The sequence below is a fragment of the Cupressus sempervirens genome, chromosome 1, assembly GCF_028749045.1.
Source record: "Cupressus sempervirens isolate cs-2001-9-10 chromosome 1, ASM2874904v1, whole genome shotgun sequence".
Lineage (NCBI taxonomy): Eukaryota > Viridiplantae > Streptophyta > Pinopsida > Cupressales > Cupressaceae > Cupressus > Cupressus sempervirens.
The window spans coordinates 823,019,300-823,044,089 of NC_143118.1; positions in this window are offsets into that span (position 1 = coordinate 823,019,300).

Sequence of the window (24,790 nt, forward strand, 5' to 3'; positions counted from 1 at the left end):
ATTCATGCTAGCAATATTTGATCATGTTAGCACATGTATGTCCATCATGATCTGCCCTTAGGTGGAAAGCACACATATTTTGTATCTTTGGAGTAGCCTCAACTACTAATCTCTGTTGAGAAGGTGGTATTTCTAAAGTCTTACCTCCATTTTGATGCCTAGAACCTTCTTGTTAGGGTTGATGGAAAGAATGAGCAAGCTTATTTATTTGTATCTTTAATGCAATAACCTCATCAGACAACTTTTGGAGCATGGTCTCTATGTTCTTTAAAGTCCTAGATGCATTACTTATGGTTCTAGAATGAAGTTCTCTTGTCCATATACCAAAGGCTATCATGTCATCCTCCATCTCCACAACTAGCATTTTGGTAGCTTGTAAATTTTCTATAATTTATCTCCTTATTTGGCACCTGAGATCATGGGACATAGAATTGATGTAGAAATTCTTCTTATTATCTTCTATTGGTGCACTTGCAATAGGTATCCTCCTAATGATTTTTTTAAAGTTTGCATTGAAATTCCTCATAGAGATGGATGGTTCTTTTTCTTATTTGTTCCAATTGTAGCAAAAACACTTGTGCATCTTCTATACTTTTGTAGCATTCCTCAAACTATTGCTTCATGTCATTCCAACCTATGATACATCCAACAAGTAAATCTTGGAACCAATCAGTGACATTATCTACAAGAGTATCCACAAACATACTAGCTACCACATTTTAATGTTGAGGATTCACCACACCCCATGCCTTATGGAAAGCACTTAGGTGTTATTCTACAAAAATCATGCCATCACCATTGAATCTTGGGAAATTATTCCTTGATGCCCTTGGAAAGTCATGATTATCTCCAAGGTTTAGAGGACTAATTACATTTCCCCAAGGAATTGCCATAGTTACTGGTACAATAATATGATTTTCTTGAAAGGTGACTAACACAAGGAGAGCTACACCATACAAAAAAAAGAATTACATATACGAGAAATAGAAGCTCTAGAAATAGGAGAGGAAGAAGATTGGCTTCTACTTATTCTTTTGGACACAACTGCATGTAAGAGATATTCTTGGAATTTCTTAGCCACAAATTGTGTTCTATGTTTTCTTCTCTTTATGAAAATATCTTCTAGAATAGTAAAGTGGGCTTTTTTGAGTTCCTCGTATATTGGGTCAATCCTTCCTCTTCCCTTGGCACTCTTGGTGTACTTGCAATCTAGGATGAATCAATTACTTAGAAAAATGATGTTTTGAGTTTACCTTAACCCTAGTGATCAAGGAAAGTTTACTAGTCTTCAACTTTAAATTAGCTTCTCCTTTCTTGTAGGTTGAGGTTGTAAAATTGGTAATTATGTTCTTATGGAGAGCACCTCACTTCAACAAGACCTATCTTGCAACTCAAAATACATAAGGAATTAGAGTGCACACTAATTATGAAGAGGAATTTTTCTAGAACTCTTTCACTCTAAATTCTCCCCAGTGAAGTCACCAAAATCTATTGGTTACCATTTTGTTCTCCTATTGTGGTTTACAACTTGACTCTTATGATACCCAAGGTTTGAAGAAACAAAAGGATGTCACCAAAAAGTGGTTCAATGTATGTATTCTATCACTACCCTCTAAATTACAATGTACAACTCCCTTAGGACTTGCAATGATATGGAATGAATATGTCTTTCTTAGATTAAAAGTTTATGACCGAATAAGATTTTAACCCGAGAGAAGTAAAGGCTAAATAAATTTCTTATACACACAAACAACTCAAGAAAAATGGATTTAAATAATTCAAAATTCCCAATGGAATTTTTTTCATGAATTATCTTGCAACACTTTTATCTTGCTTCTAACTACAATATATCTCTACTTATGCAATTGTGATTGTTAACCCTAATAAAGAAAAAAATGAGTGGGAGAGTAGAAATAGAATCATATATGGATAGTAAATGGAATTACTTATACTTCTAGCACCATGATGTAATGAAATTAAAAAGGAGATAGTAGAGCCACCCACAATTATTTTTCAACTCTTCATGTAGAAACTACTTTAAAACTAAGTGGAATAACAAAACCTTAACAAAAAATGCATGTACATGGAACTGCAAGACCAATTCATCATCACATTTTATGACCCTAACATTACCAAAAGAAATTAAATTTATACTCTTGGTGTTTAAACCCATTTTCAATAGTCACATAATGGAAATCAAATATGGTTAAAATGTGAAAAGATTTAATCTGCAACATGATATTGACCTGTGGCATCTTCTGAGAACACCTGACACATAGTGAGCGTTGATCTTCAAGAAGCTTTAGAAACCCTATGAAAATATTAGTTCCCTTTGTATTCTATTGTTGGCACCAAATCCATGTAATTTGTATCTAAATAGTCACAACAAGTTTGAATTCTAACCGTCAATCTTGAATCAATGATCATTATTAAAGCCTAGAAATCCTCCTTAATTTTCCCTTCATAGGTCCATCGATGCACACATGTTATCATCTTATGTTTCTACAACATCTTGAGGATTCCTTCACTTCTAACACGTGATAACATGTGGCATATATTTGGGAAATCTTCATGGATGAATTTGTACTTGTAAGAAAACTCTTCAAAATGAAAATGCACTATTGATCTGATTCTTGATCAATGATCATGATTATGTGGGCCCCAATTCTAGATGGCACATTTGAATTTTCAATTGACCAATCATGTTATTTCTTTTTCTTCTTGACTTTTCTTCTAGGGATGCAAAGATTTGGATGTATTCTGCATCATTGATCTGATTTCCATGCTCTCTCTTACTACCTTTGACTAGATTTTTCACCATTAAAATGTAGACCAATGTGAATATTTATCTCCAACATGCCTTAGAATATAGATCAATGGATCAACAAAAATTATAGACCTCTTCTCATCAAGAAAATCTTGACTCCACCCAATCCTTAATCACCTAGCCACACTAATAATTGCATGCTTACATGATTTCCTACTTGGTTTTCCTAATGGGTAGATGAGAAGAAGATCTTCCTATAGGTAACCTAGACTTATACTCAAGATAAGACATTATCTTGACTGCAACTTAGAGAAAAAGGGAATGGAACAGAAACAATCCAATTCTTTGATATGCTCTATTCTTCTCTTTTAAATACCTAAATTGGTATTTTGACTATAACTTACATCATACTATTTGTACACATATGTGCACTAAATTACATGATTACAACACTATCAGAAAGATATCCTCAATTGTGCATAATGTAACTCAAAGTTTGTCATCTGTGCACATTATATCTATCTCTGTACTATTGTAAATTGTTTAACACTTAGAGAATTTTCTAACTCTAAATGCATAAATGAAATGTTGAATACATTTTTCCATAAATGAAAACTCTCTAGACATCTAATTGACCATATTGCCAATAATCTCCCCCTTTGGCATTAATGAAAATATTTGGGAAGATTGTTTAAGTCCCAAAATGATGTCATACAAATAAAAGTAAGTACACAAAATTGCCTTCAAAATATAAAATTTATATTCATGTTTTGATCGATCATTACATTCCTTATCACTCCTTACATTTATACATAAGTGTACTCCCCCTTACATGTACATATAATTTCCTTCACATATAATATTTATTCCCCTTTTCATTTGCATATACTTCATCTTAGTACATACAATTTTCTTTACATATATTACTCCCCCTTTGACATCAAAGGAAAAGGTGTCAAAAATTGTTTTAAAAAAAGCTTTACTTATTGCTAATCAACTTGATATCCTAGAAAAACAATATGCATACACAAATGTCATTCTTTCAACTTCTTTTTTCTAGTTCTCCTTAACTATATTAGAGATACTAATCAGTGCATAAACTTCATAGGATGCCACTTCAACCAAGCTTTAGTTAGTATATGAAAACTTATCATAGGAGGCTTTAGCTACAAGACACTCCTCCAATTGCCCTTGCAAAATGTTGATTTTAGTTGACAAAATCTCCTTAAGAGTAGAGAACCTTTGTATTATCTCTTATTTGTCATCATCTATGCCTTTGATTGCATTGTGGATCTTCTCAACTTCAGATGCAAAATTTTTAATACTTGCCTCAAGTAATTATAACTTTGTAGTGAGCACATATTAAGTTCACTCATCTGACCCTTTAACTAATTCTCAAACTCTATTGGGTCTTTGTATGATAGTGTGCATTATCCATATGACTTCTTACCTTCATCAATATGCTTTCTTAACTCCTTGATGCATACATCAATTTCCTTCAAGTCATTCCTTACATTCATGCACACTATATCAAAAAGTGATGCATCATGTTTTGCATGTTGTTGTGTTGAAGCAACTTTAGATGAGGTTATGAATTCTTTATCAAAAGACTTCACCAATTCTTTAGCCTTTGACTACAAGTCTGGATTAGTTACAATTATAGTAACTATCTTCTCCATTCTCTCCAAGACTTCTAATAATATCTTCTTTGAAGACTTAATAGATTTATTCTTTTCAAGTAACTTTCTCAATGAGCTCATTAACCCTTTCTTGTCATCATCAATTGCTAGTCCTACTACTACTGATGCTACTGGAGTTGTGGGAATGAATGCAACTATTTTTAGTTATGTACTCTTCTTCTCTTACTTAGTTTTCTTCCTCTCTTCTTCTAGTCTTTCTTTCAAAACTTCTTTTTGTTTCTCGTCTTCTTCTTTCTTTGAGTATTCTTCTTCTCTCTTTTTCTTTTCTTCTTCTTTTCTCTTTTTCTCTTTCATCCACTTCTCTTCTTCTACTTGTTTCTTCTTTTTCTATTCTTTCTTCTTCTCTTATTTTTTCTTTTCCTCTTCTTCTTATTTCTTCTTATTTCTTCTTCTCTTCTTTTCTATTTTCCTTTTCATTCCTCTTTCTTTCTTCTTCATCTTCTACATCATAGCTAGTATATGTAGTGATATTGCTGACATAATGTTTGATCCATATTGAGAAAATAGATTTTCTTTGCTATCCACTTTTATGTGAGTACTATCCACTTGCATGGATTCAGTACCCACAATAATATGAGGAGGTGATGGGTCTTTTTGTGTCTCCTCAACATCTTCCTCATCATTGGATGGTGTTCTTGCTTGTACATATATTGGGCTTACTAGTTTTGACTGCACACTTGCCTTTGGTGTAGAAGTCATATGTTTTATTATGGCTTCTTCTATCTCCTTACTAAACCTCTCATCAGAAGAATTTCTCTTCTTTTGTTCCTCAACAAGGGCTCAATACCCTTCAAAAATCTATTAATGTCTTCCTTAGAGTTAACTTCGCATAGTTTGTTTATCATGTCTTCTCTTAACTTTATGTCATCTTCTATCACTCTTTTCTTCCTATTTAATAACCTATTATATAGGTTTTTTGTGATCTTGTTCTAAACATTGTCAAACCTTTTGTTCCTCAAGATCATGTTTCTTACTATGGTATTATCTAGTTGCCTTCTATCCATATTATTATATATAAGCTATAGTATTTATTCAACTATAAAAAATTATCATCATTTATAATTTACATGTGTGTGTTTCTACCTTTGGTTTTTGTGCCTTCTTTCCTATTAGTTTTCTTCCCTCTTTGATGCTTGCTCAATTAGTTTTTCCTCAATTTCATCCTATGATTCCTTTGAATCACTAAATTGTAAAGTCTTTCTCTTTTTTCCAGGTCCACTATAAGTTTGTTTGACCCTTTTTCTTATAGATGGTGTAAGTTCTTGCTTTACCTTTACCAATATTTAAGACTTCCTATATGCTACTAATGATTCAACTTCTGATTGCCTCCTAGGTTGATCATGTTGACTTCTAATTGGTTGCATTTGCACAACTACTACATAGGGTGCACTGGGTGTATGCACATTGGGTTGTGCAATTGGTAAACCCTCATAAGGTGCTGCAACAACAATTGGTGTTACTTCTATCACCTTAGAATGTCCATCTTTCTTCATTTATAATGCAATACCTTTGATTTTATTAAGCTCCTCTTAAGTCATACTAGATTCCTTATGAATGGAATCTATCTCTTTCTTGACTTTCTTCTTTCTATCCTTACTATGAAGTTCAGAATGAACTTCCCACACCTTTTCTTCATAAGTACCCCATGTAGGGTACTTAGTGTCCTTTTCTAACTAGAGTATGATCTATGCATACCCTTCAATGATTTTTACACTCATCTCATATCCAATGGGCTCAATGAATTTCACTTTGGGTTCTACTACTTCCATGAATGTATTGTTAGTTTCCACCATGAAGCATAGTTTATCTTTTTACTTCTCCACCATGGAGGGAAGAATTTTGTACCTCTGTTTCATATCAGTCTAAAAACTCTTCATCATCCTATATATGTCACTTTCTCTAACATTTTCCAACTTTTTCCTATGGTACTGTGTCACCAATTCATTGTGCACTCACTAATTTCCCAATTTGTCATTCTTGGGAACTTCTTGGTTGCATAGAAGAACAAATGTGTTAATAGAGACTCAAATCTAAAGACTACATTCTTAGTCTTCTTCATTTTTGCAACATTGTCCAATAATTGAGTTTTGACTATCACACATAGGTTCACTTTTCTTCTCTAAACTCCCATTACATAGGTTGTATGTAAGAAACCAACTGGTACTGAGTTAACCCATGAACCATGGTTAAACTTGTACCCTAAAATTTTACTTCACACTTTGAATACTTTGTCTTGAATTATGTCCACCTTCATATTTCTTCTGTTCAATCTAGTATAAAGATTTGTTTCTACTAACTTTTACATTTTTTGTCATTCACTAGGTTGCACCCTTCATATCTTAGACATATGACCTTGTGAATTAGGTCATTATCAATTTCTACATGTGCATCACCTATCCAAAAAATATCATCATAAACTCTACTTAGAATAATTATGTCAATTCATGATTGTCAAACTCTGTGTAAAACATATACTTTACTAGATGTGCATACATAGGTTTTAAGGTTAGGTCATTATTACACATGACTCCTAAGTCCTTGTGTATATCTTCATTTCCAATACTTTTAATTTTATAATGGATATAACTCCTAACATCCTCTATGTGAAGCATATTCAGTTGGATTTGTAAAAATGTGGCTAACGAGTCATCCACAAGAGAAACAAATGGATGTTTCTTGAACTTATATCTTGGTCTTTCACTGAAGTCATATATTGTCTAACTAGCTATTGATTCATTAATTGTATACACTAAAAAATTAATTCAACTACCATAGAATACCTTAAAATGTCATGTTAAGGGATTCTATAACTTTGCATTACAAATGCCTTTCTTCATACTTGAAATCACTATCAAATCACTCTTTAATCTCTCTAAACTCTTCACATGAACAAATAGTAAGCTCAGTCTTGTTTACAATCTTTAAATCACTTTGACACTTACTTTGTATTAAATACATATCTACCAAAAATTTAAAAATTGTCACTAATTACATGTAAACTTGTTTTCTATCTTTTAGCTTGCTACGATCATATCTAAGCTTGCACACTCGACCTAGGTTTTCTCTCTATGTCTTCTACCTTTTGTTAATTGTGCAACTTTTAATTCAATCTCTAACATTAGTTTTGATTAACTGATGCTCTACCAACTCTAAAACTTCTTAATTCACCTAGGATGAGTCACAAACAACTTCTAACGCCAATCTCTCATGAAGTGCCTCAAAATATTGTTCCTCCAAAATTGTATAAGAAATTTCTAGATCCATAGCTTTCACAAAATTTTCTTTGAATTCATTAACATATTCCTTGATTTATTCCTTCTAACTATTATAAATCATTTCTATTATTATTCCTTCTATCATGTCTATTATTGTTTCTTCTGTGAATAGGATTCTAGTTTAAGTTTCTTTTGCCTATTGTACAATATCTTGTTCTGTGTCCAAAGTTATTACATAATTGACATATAGGTGCATTTCTCCTTTGATTGGTTTCATTTTGATTATCAGGTTCTCTGCAATTCCTTGCAATATATCCAAGATTGTTACACTTGTAACATACAAACTATTTCCTTTCTCCATTGATTTTTTCTTCATCATTAGATCTTCTTAGTCATCTTCCTCTTTCATTACCTATAGGGTTAGTGTTCCTAAACATTCTACTATTTTCATTAGTACTATCAAACTTAGCTTTCTTATAATCTATTGTTGTATATCCATAACCATGACAACTATTACAATAGAAATTAGTAATAGGTTTGAAAGACTTATGTGTGCAACCTATTTTCATATGACCAATTTCATTATATATGAAACATCTACCTTTGAATTCATGTTTGACTTCCTTGTCTAGTTTATCTTTCTTAAGTTTATCAACTTTCTCTTTTTCCTTAGGCTCATCATACTTCCAAGACGAACCAACTAGTTCAATTTCTTTCGATACTTCAATATTAATGCTTGATTCAATCTTACTTAGGTCATATTCTTTAGGGGATTCAACAATTGGATCTAGTTCTTTTCTAATTTCAAATTTCTTGGCATATTTCCCTTCAATAAGGTAACTAAGGTTAGTAGTTTCATAAGAAGGTCTCTGGTGAAATATTTGTTCATCAATTTTCTCACTACTAGAATAAAGTTTCTATAACTGTTTCTTAGCTTGTGCTAATTCTCCTTTCACAATGGCATCATACTTTTCTAATGTTGCATGCTCAATCTTAATATAATCTAATTCGTATGTTACTTGACTTAACTAGGATCTAACGTCTACATTCTCAAACTTCAGATCAGGTTCAGTCTTACTACTATCTTTCTTAAGACTCAACTTAAGTTCCACAATTTGCAACTCATGTGTCAAGATCTCATTTTCTTTCTTGTGGTTTCCTACTTCATCATTGTTACTAGTTTTTACATTTGATTCCTTACCATATTTTGGATCATCGATCTTATCATTCAGTTTTCCAATGTAAACTTTTGCATCTTCTTCATACCTATCTTTTAGAATATATATTTCTTCTCTGATAAGGCCAATATTTTCAAGAGCTTCTTCAAGATTTCTCTTTAATTGTTCCATATCCATAGGGATATTGCTCAAGTTGTTAAGCATCTTTAGAGTAACTATGCTCTAATACCAATTTTTAGAAATAAAGAATATTGAGAGGGGGGAGGGTGAATTAGTATTCTACAAACTTTATCCCACAACTAAATATTGTTAATTACTTTATAACTTTCATATGAAAGTAAACCAACAATAATTATTAGTAAATATAACCATACACAAAGAGAACTCATAACACCATTATTTGTTGTAGTGCCTGCCCTCGTTCGCATCTTTCTGGACACATTGTTGCTACTATTATCAAACTATATTAGACTAGTTTTATGTTGATGGATTAGTGGTATTGTTTTGAGACTACCAAAAATTATGTTATAGATTCAATTGATATATGATGAGATTATTTAGACTTTACATTTCATGTATGCATGATGATCATTACATTGCTTTCAGTTAATTGATGATGATTAGTTAGATGGTTTAATATCTCATGTGTTTTATTATGGATACTTACCCCATACTTGCATGTGTATGGTGTGAGTGATTGTTCTTATTGTATGGCATTTCTGATATGGTTAAGGGAGTCATAGTCACCTACTAGTCAGGATCTACATGATGCACCACTTCCTATCATTGCCTGTTTAGTTTAGCATTATATATATTGTATGTACATGCATGGTTTTTATGTAGGTTGTAGGTACCGGGTATAAACTTCCTTGAATTTCCAGGATGAGCGTACCCTATTACACTATCTCAATGATAAGAGAAGGGAGATAAATTCTCAAGTCCAAATCCCAAACCCTTAAACCATTGTCCTAGAAATGATAGGACAAGTATCTAGATATTCTACCCATCGAATGTGTCAGATGACATAATTCATATTTTTAACCCTTTAGACTAATTTTGCATGGGTTGTTCTATGATGGGTTTTCATATTTTATCTTGGAGGTCTATGGTGAATTTTCTATTAATTAAGTCTTAAATAAATAGATTTAATTAATAAATTAATTATTGTAAAAAATTAATATAATATCATGATTTTGATATTTTAATTATAATTAATTAAATGAGAAATTAATTGAGAAAAGAATTAAATAAAAGTAATTAATTAACAATTAATAATAATAAAATAATAAATAAATAATAAAAATAAAAGTTATAATAAAATTAAATAAAAGTTATAAGTTGGCCTAGGCGTTAACACATCTTTTTATTTCTCTTATGTCAACAACATGGGGGTTAGCGCACAAATTAAGCACATGGTGTCTACAACCTTATGACTCATCTAGAAAGTTGGAAAAAGCTCATGCTTAGTTGTCTACACCTTCTAGTTGTTTCTAGAGGCATTCTAGGTGCTTCTTGAGAGTCCTTTATATTCGGGCACTCCTAGAGGCTTAGGGAGAGCTTTTGGAGAGCGTTTTTGGAGCATTGGAGGACTTGAGAACTTGGAGAAGGGAGGAGCTTGCTCTCCAAGTTTTCTAAAGAAAAGCGAATTAGCATCAGAATCTGGGTAGACTCTTGTGATCTTACTTATGCTATTTCTGCATCTTGCACTTCTTGTCTTCTTCATGCCTTCCATATGCTTTCTAAGGGATTCTCCTATTTTAGTTGTATGTATTCTTTATATGGGTAGTAAAATCTATTTGGGAAAATCTTATATGCATAGATATGAAGAGAGTACGGAGCTAGGGTTTAATTATAGATAAAACCATTAGAAAAGGAACTTATTGAGCAAATTTGGAGAACAAATATTTTATGGTTTCCTTAAAATTGAAAGCCTTTAAAAAATAAATTATGTTGATATGAACATGCTAATTCAGATCTGCATATATATATATGTATGTATGTATGTATGTATGTATGTATGTATGTATGTATGTATGTATGTATGTATGTATGTATGTATGTATGTATGTATGTATACATACATTTATAAGTTATATATATATATATATATATATATATACATAAATACATTTATATATATATATATATAGATATATATTTTATTGGTGGATCAGATGTTATATTGCATCACGATTTACATTTTTAATAAAACATTTATTAAAAAAAATTAGTAAAACTGAATCATATATATAATACGTTTGGTTGAGAAATGCATATTTAAGTGGGTGGGGAGGGACAAGCCCGTACCCCCACCCCACTCTCTTTTGGTGGCATTTTTATCATATGTATATGATATCAACTTTGATATCATGGTTAAAAGATATGACGCAATCTGTGATTCAATTTTTATATTTCAATTTTTTAGAAAATGTTATTATTGTTTATATATATATATATATATATATATATATATATATATATATATATATATATATATATATATATATATATATATATATATATATATATATATATATATATATATATATATATATATATATATATATATATATTTATATATATTTATATGTATATAGGTATATATGTATATATATTATTTATAAATAATTATTATATTTAAAAGATTGAATTAATGGATCATTCCTTTAAAATATAAATGAACTAAAATATTAATAATAGCTTGCCAACTATTATTAAAAGTGGAAAGATAGTAATAATTAACTTAATTAAACTTAGTTTAATTAGGGTTAATCATTAGAATGTGTTATAAATTGAAGTTTTGAATTATGCAATTATTGGTTTCATTAGAATTGTTAATTGATTATTGGAACTTGATAGGAGCCATTTTTTAACAACATTTATATAAACCATATAATGTTAGAACAATTAGAAAATTGAGTCTAATGGCTTTGGGGATAAACTTTTTTCTATCAAACAAATACATGGGTTAGGAAAAACATACAAAATGTTCCTCCATTCAATGTCTAAACTTGAAAACAAAAACTGAGACCTTCACTTTTAATTCAATGATGTAATTTTAGCAAAACCAAAACATGTGTTTGCATTGTGTTTTCTCTATGCTATTTGTTTTGGGTTTTGGGTTGACTAGTGTTGATCAGTTATAGGACATCTACCAAAGGCTCAAGAGTTATGATTCTGATGATATGATGATATTTTATTTCTGATCTTTATTAACCCAACCATGGTTATGTGATGAAATTCTCTATGTAATTTTTGTAATTACTGATTGTTATAGTTGAGATTCTTATGTATAAGACACTTGACCTAATCATTTTTTTGAGTCATCGATCAGTTATCCTTGGTTTATTTTTCTAGTCACCATGATGGGACTGATATGTTGATTTCTGATGTCATGTTGTGACATATTTTGACTCAACCATTTTAGAGTCTTTGATCAGTATGATTTTGAGTTATATTTGGTTATTGAGAACCAATGGATACTTTTGATTATCAGTGATACCTTTAGTTGCCAATAGAGAGCTGTTGTGGTCATGATTTTCTATGGATGCTTTTCAATTGCTCATGGAGATTTGATGCTTTTATTGTGGATATTTGATGCTTTTATTATGGATTATCTTTTGATATTTCTTTCCAGTTGCTTGTATAGGACTGGGGTGATTTATGATTCCATGAGCTTAGGGTAGGTTATCTGCTTGTAGTGTTGGGAAGTGGCTTGCAATGGGGGTTGGGGCCCTAAGAGGCTGCTAGGGTAACTCATTGTAAGTTGTTTTAATAAGTGAAAACATTCTCACCTAATACTGACTAAATGAACCTAAAAAGATAATTGTTTTGTTCTCGCCCATGTCTCGAGTGCTTGTACAAACTAGGATGGGAGTAGAGAGAACACTTGGTTGTGACCTTGCATTCCATAGTATGCCTTGTCAGTATGAGAGGATACTAGTGGCCGCATGAGGATCAGTAGGAACCCGTGGAGTATAGCTAACTGCCAGGGTAACTTCTACATGATATATGCGATGACACTTTCCCACTTGCATAGTAGGTTTCCTACATGTTTTTGTGTGCCTCTGGGATAAGATATCAATTTTGTGATTGGAACCTTTGAGTTAGTATACTTTTAGGATTCCTAGACTTAGAGAGTATTTTTATGCTATGAGATTTTGACAGCCTATTTGGGACTTGAGATTATCTCCTTAGCATGGTGGGAGTGGACCACTTAGGTACCACGCTATCGGGTGGTAGTGTTTTTCCACTCTTATCATTTGAGATCCAATTGAGACATCGTGGCTGATGCATCCTTCATGATGGTGGATATGTATCCTTTATTTGGTATTTAGCATAGGATAGGTGATGTTACCTTATGCTCATATTTGCATGTTAGATTTTTTTTGCATATGATGTAGTATGTATAGGTGTGACATTCCTATTATGCTAATACTGATGATCTCTTCAGTGATTTGGAATGTTATGCATGGAGGGATGGCTAGGATCCATGATGGTCTAATGATACTATTTATGGTTGGGAGGAACCGTGCAATTAGTTATTATATTGATCTTTTATGATGGATGTATATATCTTCTATGATGTTGTATCATGGATTAGAATAGGATGATGTACTTTGTTTCACATATGTATATTCTTTTAAGCCTTTCATACCCTGTGACATGTATAGTAGATGATTGAGCATTTAGAAATGAAATGTATAAATATTGGACTTATCATTATTATTTTATGTGGTTGTTGTATTAGATGGATTCATTAATGTTAGTTTATTTAGACGTGATTCATTGTTAAGGGATCTTTAAAGAATGTAACCTATTATGTTTACTTTTAGATGGTTATTGCTATTGCTTCCGTTATTCATGTATAAGTTGTAAATGATATTACTTTCATGTGTTTACTTTTAAAAAAGAAAAAAAGAAAAAAAAAATGCTACCAAACTTAGAAAAATTTTAGGTTAATTCTTTGGATCCCTTGGCGGGGCATTACATTTTTTAACTAGAGAAACTTTGAATAGGGGAAACCCTAGTGGGGATGATACCCACTAGGTGATTCACTAAACAAAAGAATCTTGTTAAGGATACTGACCCTATTAGGAGTCTATGATGTACGTATAGTGTCTTTAGTCCTTGTTAGAGGACTAGCCCCTATTAAAACCCTCAACCCTATTAGGAGTTTGTAGATGAAATACAATGTATGCAAGAATTTCCCACTTCCCTAACATGTAATAAGCAATAAATTTCTTTGCAAGTATAGGTAACATAAAATACTTTCTCATTGTTGAAACTCACACTTTCTCTGATCATACATCAAATTTTGCATCACATAAGACTCACATATTTTTAAAGCTATTCATACAATATTTCACATTTCATACATCTTGCAAATATTCTTTACACTATTTGTGGAGGATAAGATCTTTACTTATATCTTACAAAAATTAACAAATCTATGCTTAGTCAGCCTTCATGCCTTCACACACTTGACATAATATAAAATAACTTATTGATTAATATCCACAATATTGAACCATCATGATTAAGTAATTATTTTTTCACCAAAATAATTCCTTATGCCATACAATTCAATTCTCATATATGCTCTGTTCTTCTCTATTAAATACATGAACTAGTATTTTAACTGTAACATGCCATGCATCATATTGTCCATACACATCTGCACATTAACTTACATCATCATGACACTATCATAAATCTATCTTCAATTGTGCATAATCTAACTCAAAGTGTGTCATCTATGCACATCACATTTGTCTGTGCACTACTGTAAACTGTCTAAAACCTAAACAATTTTCTAACTCTAAATGCATAAATGAAATGTTGAATACATGTTTCCATAAATGAAAATTCTCTAGATATCTAACAAACCATATTTCCAACATGATTATATTTGAAGAATTTATTGACTAGAGGTGGCTATGCAATAATAAAAGAAATTATGAGATGGGATAACATTTAATGTTAACCCTGCCACATGGAAGAGCCTAACTAGTTTTGCCATTTTGCTATGAGCAAAAAAGAGATAACACGAATTTTTTTTCCAATTCCATGTGACATAAACCTATTTTTTTTCCATATTTCCTAATGCACAATGGAAGAAGCATCGTCAAATTTGTGATTTTGTGGGTCACCAAAAATGACCTTTGCGAAATTGTGAAAATGGGGATAATATGCAAGTTTTCCGACTCAAGCCCATTTTTAATAATGCAATATTTCTATTTCATCGAGGAAAGGAAAAAAGCTCTCTAAAATAGCAAAATTTATATTTTGGAAAGGAAAGAAAAGAAACCTTTTGAAATAGAAATTTTTCCTATTTCGAAAAGGGTATGATAATCACTTTCTGAAAAAGAAAAAATGGTTAAGACAAAATGTTACTCCTGACAATTCACGTGTTAACCCACAAAAAAGGATCCAACTCATTTGAGATTTCTTAGATTGTTTATCAGAGATGGGATGAATGGGGAAGAGGGGGATGGTGAACAATAAATTTTGGAGATCATTCTCATAACAAAGGCAATAACCATCCCATGGCTTTCAAATATAAAGGCTTGATAGATTCATTTTACAATTGAGAATTACTTATATGTTATCTTGAATTGGTGAATTATTTATATGCTATCTTTAATTAGTGAATTATTTATATTACCTAAACCTTGTATTATTAATAGTGAACCCTAAAACTTGTCATCAAGTGCATTTGAAAATAAAAAATAAGAATATATTAATATGGGAAATTTATTGATAAGTTTATGTTGACTACTCTCTCTCTCTCTCTCTCTCTCTCTCTCTCTCTCTCTCTCTCTCTCTCTCTCTCTCTCTCTCTCTCTCTCTCTCCCAACCTTAATCTCCATTTTTTATTTTATACCTTTACTAATTTTATCAAAAGTATTAGGCTAAGGAGAGATGTATAACATAGGGAGAAACATAGATATGGAAGGGGGGAAGAAGAGGATAGACAAACAAAGAAAGATAGATAGAGGATTCAAACCAAAGAAGGAAGAAAAATAATAAAATGATAAATATAAAATATAAAACAATGTTCTCTTTCCCATATCCATAACACTATCTCTCTTCCTCCTCTCTTACTCTCTCTCCCATATCCCTCACTTCATTTTTTATCCCAATCAATTATACAATAAAAAAGGGCATGAGAGATAGGTATGGAGAGAGCTCAAAGACAAGAAGAAAGATAGATATGGATGGAAGGGAGAAGATAAGAGATAAAGGACCAAATATTGATAGAAGAGTAAGAAGATAGTGAAGGAAAGTTGGGAGACCAAGGAAGAGACAATGAAGATAGTGTTTAGAGTTTAATGGAGGGGAAAATAGAGGGGAGAGACAAGGAAAAAAGGGAGCTCTATGGTTAAGATGCTAGCTTTCTAGAAGTTAGATTGTGAGATAAAATAATAGAAAGTGATATAATAATCAAGAAACTAAGAGCTTAATAAAGAGTGGTGGAGGTGGATATCTATAATAGTAAGGAGGGAGGGGAAGAAGATAAATAGATAATTTTCATATTATAACTTCCCTTTTTATTTAATAAATGTACACCCTAAAATAACTATATTTCTCACTTTAATAATTAAGAAAACATCCTCTTCACCAGCTTCATCAACTCTCAAACTCATCAACATACTTTCTCTAAAGCCTCTTCATCAATATAATTATATTGTACTCTACTAAAATATCATAGAGGCATCTTTGATAGCATAACAAATAATATGACTCATACACGAGATTCATAACATTATCAGTTAGTGCTAACAAGATCTGCCTTAATTCAGAGAACATATCACATTATCATCCTCATCATATGTGTACCAAAAATCATAAACCTTAAACCCTTATTCTAATTGTAAAACAAAAATCCTAACCTTAAGAAAAATACTAACCACGACTATAATATTTAACCCATCTCTCCTATTCTCCCCCTCTACGTACATGCCATATCTCCTACACTATTTTTTTTCCTAGGTCTCTTACTCCATATAGTTTTACCTCTTCTACTTTTCTTCTTACTCTTGTATCTACCTTTGTTCACTAAACACAATGAAAGAGAGAGAGTATGTATGGTAGATTTATTATATATAGAGAGGAGAGAGAGGGGGAGAGGAAAATATTTATACATGATAGTATATGTAGTGCATATATAAAATCTATTGTGTTCAATAATTATAAACTTCAAACTTATTAGAAAAAATGCCAATAAATAATATAACAATATATAACTTAGAATAAAATACAACACCATAACCCTATAACCATAATCTATAAACCTTAAATCCTTTCTCCATTTCCCTCTTTCCCACTCTTATCCTCTCTCCTTCATTTTTCTCCTATATTAAGTACATGGTATAGGATATTTCTGCCATAGGTGAGGATATTTGTTATTTCATTTCACTTTATGTGTGAGATCCACCTTTAGTGAAAATATCACATTATCATCCTCATCATATGACACATACTTCATTATATAATTAAGGATAATTGACAAGAGGTGGACATCATCATTCCAAATCATAAGAGAGGCATACATAGAGAAGGTAAAAGAGAGAAATGGTTTAAATTTTAGGGCCTTTGACTATATGGTCTAAGGTTTAGAGAGAGAGAAGGTATGAAAGAGAGTGAGGAAAGGAAGAAAGGGATAATGGATTTAGAATTTAGGGATTATGATTAAATAGGGGTTTGGAATTAGCTTTTATATTTGGAGATTACAATAATAAATTAAAAAATAGGTAGAAGGGACTAAGAGGGAGAGAGTGAAACAGGGGTAGAGGGAGAGGAAGAGGGAGAGAGTAAGGGAGGGTAAAATAGAGAGGCCCATTTGACTCTATGTTTCTTCCTTCCACCTTCAAGCCTCTCTTTATGACCCTTACTTAATTTTATCATCCATTGTAATGAATGAAATCCTTTTTATATGAAAGAAATTTCTAGCACATAAGTCATCATTTAAAAGAGAGATTTCAAGGTGCATTCAAGAAGTTAAAGAGAAAAAAGCAAGAATTCATTGAAGGCTCTCATTTTATATTGTCATTCATGCATTTTATACTAAACATATAGTTGTCATAACAACCAATATTCCCTATAGAATATCAAGAAATGATCTCATTAGTGTAGAAATAGTCATTAGTTTTTTGTAAGATATTAATATTAGCTTTATTGTCACTCTATTATTAACCATGTTGTGATGTAAAATTACAGATTGTATCTAGAGATAATCATGATGATTACATTTGGTATAAGCATGAAGCATGGAGAATCAACTCTAATATTGTTGATGGTTTGATACGGATGATGGATGAGAATAAGAATGAAACTAAGGATACTAATGAAGATCCATATTGCAAATGAACATAGAGGGAGCTAAATAGTAAAATTTAGAGAGAACACTTTTTGATTGCATTATAACTTAAGGTGTTACCATCATTTCCAAAGAGGAAGATTGTGGATATGCAACTCAACCATGTGGACATGTAATTCAACCTTATGCAAGTGATATCCTATCTGTTAGAATTATTTAGAATAACTAAGAGGAGGGGGGGGGGGGGGGGGCGGGGGGGGGTGAATCAGTTATCCAAGGTCCAAATGCCCTAATAAAACTTTTTTCTCAAATTATAGTGAGCCCATAAAATTTTCATCAATCAAGCTTAAAATAATCATCCTAGAAAATTACAATAAATCAATATGCAGCAATAAAACATGCAAGATCAACACATGACACAATGATTTATGTGGAAACCCAATTTGGGAAAAACCACCAATAATATGCTACTTGATTCTCACTCTACTAAAGTTATGCCCCGTTAATAGCCTTCCCTGTTGAAGGCTTACAACACACTATTAAATGTGACCTTGTTAGAGGATTTCACCAAACTGTTAGGAATGGACCTGATCAAAGGACTTTAGAACATTCACTTGGAATGTCACCCTATTAAAGGATTTACCTCATGGCTATTAAACTAACCTAAGTCCATAGGATTTAAACTTAATTGTTACAATTGCTAGAGAGTAACGATAATGGTTTTTTGATCTGATACAACTTACAACATACTTTGCAGATTTCAAATTTCACTTCAGTTCTATCCTTTTGCTTGGCTTTAATCACTTTAGCTCTAATAGCTTGTCTTCCTGTCAAGCTTTGTCTCCTTCAGTCTTCTTACTCATCATGCCAATGCAATCATATCTGAGGTCTTCTTATCAAAACAGAGTAACTGTGCTCTCTTTCTCCTTAGCACCTCCTTCAGCACTTTATGCTTTCATGCTTGACCACCTCTCTCTCTTTGTTTCATGACCTTATGACTACTTAAATAGAAATCTGGTTTGCCTTTTTTGCTCAATTCTCCCTCTCCAATTTTAGGGTTTCAAATGGATTAGGTAGGATATAATGTATCTACCCTATATCTTGCTCTTATCTAGAAATTTCATCTAGAGTCCACTTATAATCTTCAAAAATGTTCTACATGGTGTTCTGTGCCACCAGCTCATCATTCTTATCTTCCATTTAATTCACAGACTTCTAGATAACAACCTTGTTGGCTTAGATCTGGCAAATCTTTGATTTTTGAAATAATGCAGCAACTCGGCACTATTGGTTTACTGATGCTTGGCATCTCTGTGTTACTTGGCACTATTGGTTTACTAATGCTTGGCATCTTTGTGTTACTCAACACTTTTATCTACTTGGCACTTAGTTCTGCTCAGCACTTGGTTCTGCTCGGCACTTGGTTCTACTCGGCACTTGTATCTACTCGACACTTATATTTGCTCGACACTCATATCTGCTCAGCACTTGTAGTTTACTCGGCACTTACTGAAGTTGAATTTTCTTAGCTTCAACTAGGAATCTGTTTGGCACTAACTAGCTTGCTCAGCTCTCTCTCTCTAATGAATTTAGTTAGGCTTTACAAATGACTTATCTAAAACCTTACATCTTTGATGTGTTTCAGTGTGCCCATTCTTTGTGTCTTATAGTATGTCATCAATACACTTTTTCATCAATGGCTTAGCTGATCCTTGTACTTCATTACAACATTATAACTTCAACCTTTCTCTAGGTGTTCTAGTTACATCTTATTGATTGCCTCACTCTTGTTAATCAACTAATTAATAGTATTTGGATCACTAAAGAAATTATCATTCCTACAAGTAGAAAGTTTGACATCAATGACAAAACAATGATTGAGAACATTCTTTTACTAGTTCCATATACAATTTCCCTCGTGATCTTTTCAATCATTTCCAACAATCTCCCTCTTTGGCATTGATGGAAAACCAAACTGATCAATTGATCAACTTAGTTACCACCAAGATTGTATACGTTGACTACTACTTTTCTTGGCTACTACATCCTTACTACTAATCTCATATATATCTTTCAGTTTCTCCATTAATCTCCCTCTTTCATATACATCTCCATTTTTCTGAGTATTGATCAGTTTTATGCACATTTCTCCCTCTTTGACATAAATGCCAAAGATGTAGCATCTTTAACATGTGAAGTATAAGCTTTGCATCTCATGTTTTCTCCCTCTGTCACCATGCTTGTGACTGATTTGGAGTTTTTTCTCCTACTGTCATCCTCTACATCATTCTTCTGATATTTTAATGATTTGTTCTTGTTGATGCAGGGCAGCATCCTTGTTATTTTATACTGCTTGAGTTAGGGGTATTACCCCCAACTTGCCTCTAAGATATTCATAGTCATCCTTGGGCAATGGTTTGGTGAAGATATCTGCAGTTTGTTCCTTTGTGTGAATGTACTCTAATTTCACTTGTTTGTCTTCTACCAATTCTCTAACATAGTGATACTTGGTTGCAATGTGCTTGGTTTTTGCATGCATTACTGGATTCTTGGATATGTTTATAGCACTTGTATTATCACAATACAGTATCACAGGTTTAGTTACCTCTTCTTTCATTCCTTTCAATAGATGTATGAGCCACACAATGTTTGTGCAATTTACTATAGCTATTACATATTCTGATTCTGTAGTGGACTGGGATGTGCAGGTTTGTTTCTTGCTAGTCCAAGTAACTAGTCTTTTACCTAAAAATAATGCACCTCCACTTGTGCTTTTTCTATCATCAATGTTGCCTCCCCAATCTACATCTGTATATGGATTGAGCTCAAACTTCTCATTCTTTTTGTAGTATAGACCAAAGTTATCAATTCCTTTGAGATATCTCATTATTCTTTTTATTGCTATGAGATGTTTTTCTTTGGGATTAGCAAAAAATCTAGCCACTATTCCAATTGCCAATGCTATGTCTAATCTGCTATGTACAACATATTGTAGTTTTCCAATCATGGATCTGTACATTGTTTGATTGACTTCAGTTGATTCATCATTTTTGGATAGCTTATTTCCTATTGCCATTGGTGTGCTTACTGGTTTGGATTCCTCCAATCCAAATTTTTTAAGTATCTCCTTGATATACTTTGATTGTATTACAAATATACCATGTTTTAGTTGGTGTACTTGCAATCCAATAAAAAAATTGATCTCTCCAAACATAGACATCTCAAATTCATGTTTCATTTTTTCAACAAAGCCTTTGCAAAGCACTTCCTTTCCTCCAAACACTATGTCATCTACAAAGATTTCATATACAATAATATCCTTACCTTCTTCTGATTTGATGTACTTGTTGTTGTTATCATCAGTTCTTTCAAATCCTATTTGCACTAGATACTTGTGAAGTCTCTCATACCATGATCTGGGTGCTTGTTTCAGACCATAGAGCACTAGTACATTTTGGCAAATATGTGACTATGTGACTAAAACTTTTAGTCATGCCACTAAAATTTTTAGTCATGCGACTAAAACTAATCACATTCCACTATTTATTTACAATTTATAGGTAGAAGTGACTAAATAAGTGACTAATATGATCACGGGGTAAAATCACATGATCAACCAAATAGAAATGATTAAATAAACTACCAAATAAATGATTAAATAAGAGACTACACAATTGGTCACTAATAATTAGTCACATAAACACATGTGACTAAATAAGTTACTGAATAATAAATCACTGATAATTAGTCATTTATACTTTTTTTTGTTCATTTTCTCTGAGGTTTATTTATTGATAGATTAGGTTAATTTAATTTTTTGTAAGTCATTCAAGACCCTTGGACCTTCTCTTTCTCATACTAGTCATGGTTTTACATTGCATCTTCCTAGGTACAAGATGCTTTGTTAATTGGCTTGAGAGACTTTATTCACCCTTTTGGGACCTTTGATCAATATTATAAACCCATTTAGTTTTCCTTTAAGAGGTATATCAACAAATGAGCGGATTATCATTTTGTTCTTGGATTAACATTTTGTTCTTAATTTCACTCTCTACTATCTATATTACTCATTTGGGTTCTCAAGTATTTATTCCAATATTCATAATTAATAGAATTATTAGTTTATAATAATAGTTGACAATCTAGTAATTTTTTTTGACAATTAATTATTACTAATTAAAAATGTATTTAATAACATGTAAATACTATTATTTATAAAATATGAGAAGGTGCGTATGCATTTTCATAATTTGGAGGTGGAATTTTAGGCAATTGATTATTTGAAATTTTTCATTATTGAGAAGGGAAGAAGGGTGAATTAGGAGAGAGAAAAGAACGGCAAGGGATAGTGGATCCTAATGCATCACCTCATATTCTTTCTCATAATGTGCTACAAACACATTCCATATAATATAATCATAGAAACATATTACTCATCATAATAAATGATAATCATTCGCCCAAACATATTTGATATAATATAATTAATCATTCAAACATATTTGATTAATTATTGTCACTCTTCTATATTGATATTTGTTAATATAAATTTTCCATGAAATATGAGTTATTGTGAATTACAACTCATGGAATGAAACATGGGCTAATGAGTTTGACTCAAAAACTACATTGTTGAATCGAGATAACAATATCATAATTTGACTTGCTATAGAAAATAAATCCTACTTAAAATATACAAATGTTAAATATATTGAAATCAGAAAATTAAAGATAAATGACTATTCAAAAGTTAAAGAACATAAATATTAAAATATAATAATATAGTTAAAATTAATAATTGAAAAGTTATAACTAAATTATTGATAATTATAATATTATTTTTTAAAAACCAAAGTAATTATATTAATAAACTAATTATTATGTTAATAAATTGATAATTATAATTAATAACATCAAATAATATTAATATTAATATTGTTATTAATAAAATATGTAAAGCTTAATTCCAGTGATATACATTTGGAGGGAGCTTTTTATCCAATTGATTTTTGTTGTAAAAATTGGAGGGAACTTGAATTATCCCCTTTCATTATGTGTTTTGTCCATGGGAAGGCCATTTTTCAACCTCTTGTGGTGTGCATTTCTCCTTTCTCCTCCCTATATTCTTCTATCTGAACTGTACAATCGTTGATCGTCAATCTCTATCTGTTGCATAGACATTATCTTGCTACATACAAATGAAAATCCTCACTACATGAGAGGCATTGAAACTGGCCCTTCATCAAGCAAAGTTTGAGGCAAGTTTTGATGAGGCAGAGGAGCAAGACCAACAAAGAGTGCCAAAGAAGCATTGAACAACTTTACATTGCAGAGACCAGGTAATGTGGACTCTTCTGATTTACATATTTCCATCGTAAACCTAACTTGTAGAGCATTAAATAGACCCTAGGGTATTGATGCAACACTTTTCTCTCACTCTTAATTCCAATGTGTCTGTGCTTTCTTTGGCTGGTTTTTGTGCAATTTTGGTAAGTTCATCACTCCTACTACCAATGGTAGGATAATAGCCACTAGTTGGGGATCAATGTTGACACATTGTGAGAGATGAGAGATTTTTTGTTTGTAGAGAAACATAAGATCCCAGTGAAATACAAGATTTGATACAATCAAAAATATGTTTCAATAGTTTCTTTTGTCTGAATTCATATTTCGCTAGATCCCTTAGGGTAAGAGTTTTTTTTTGAGGCCCAACCAATTGTGACAAGATATAGTTGACCATATTAGCTACCCTTTTAACCATTTTTGGAAGAAAAAATGGTGATGTAATTTTAGCAGATGTGTATGCTAACATCCTCATATTGCACTTCTTGGAGAAAATGGCATGTTCTTTTCTATCTCTCTTGTTGTGGTTGCTACTCCCATTCTGCAAATTATTCATTTCATCTTCCATCTTTTTAAGTTATGAGATCATATTGAAACTTTCATCAAGAAGAAAGATACTATCATTGATGAGATAATTTGATAAGTTCAAATACACTCTCTTTTCCTATGATCCTACAATCTCTTTCCATGAATATCCACTTCCATGCATTACAATGACTTGGCACCCAATAAGAGTACCCTAGAAGTTCTGTAAAATGACATCATATATTGAATTTATCATAGAACTCGGTGTAAGATCCATTAAATTCAATATCCACATAGAGATTCATTAGATTAACCATAAGCTATTCAAGAGAAGGAGGGTGTTCTTCAAATATAGCTTCATTAGATTTATCACCATTTTTATAACCTAAAAATACACTACATTGTAGGAATCTTCACCCCATTATAGAGTTCAACCCTAACTTATTAGAGTCAATTTTATTATAGTTCATCTAATAACCCAAAAGAAACACACTGTGTTGAATTTAGTATAGCTCAACAATCAAGAATGTGGCCTTATAACATGTTTTAAGGCCCTTATTAAAGATCAATAAATTATAGTGCCCATATATTGCTCTCAATTATAAACCAAAACAAGTGGATTGCCATTGAAAGATATATGGCCACTGGACAAACACTACTAACAAAGTGCACTTGTTTCTAATTTAAGTGCTTTAGCCAATCATATGTAGAGCAAGAGTCAAATGATTTGAATATTTATG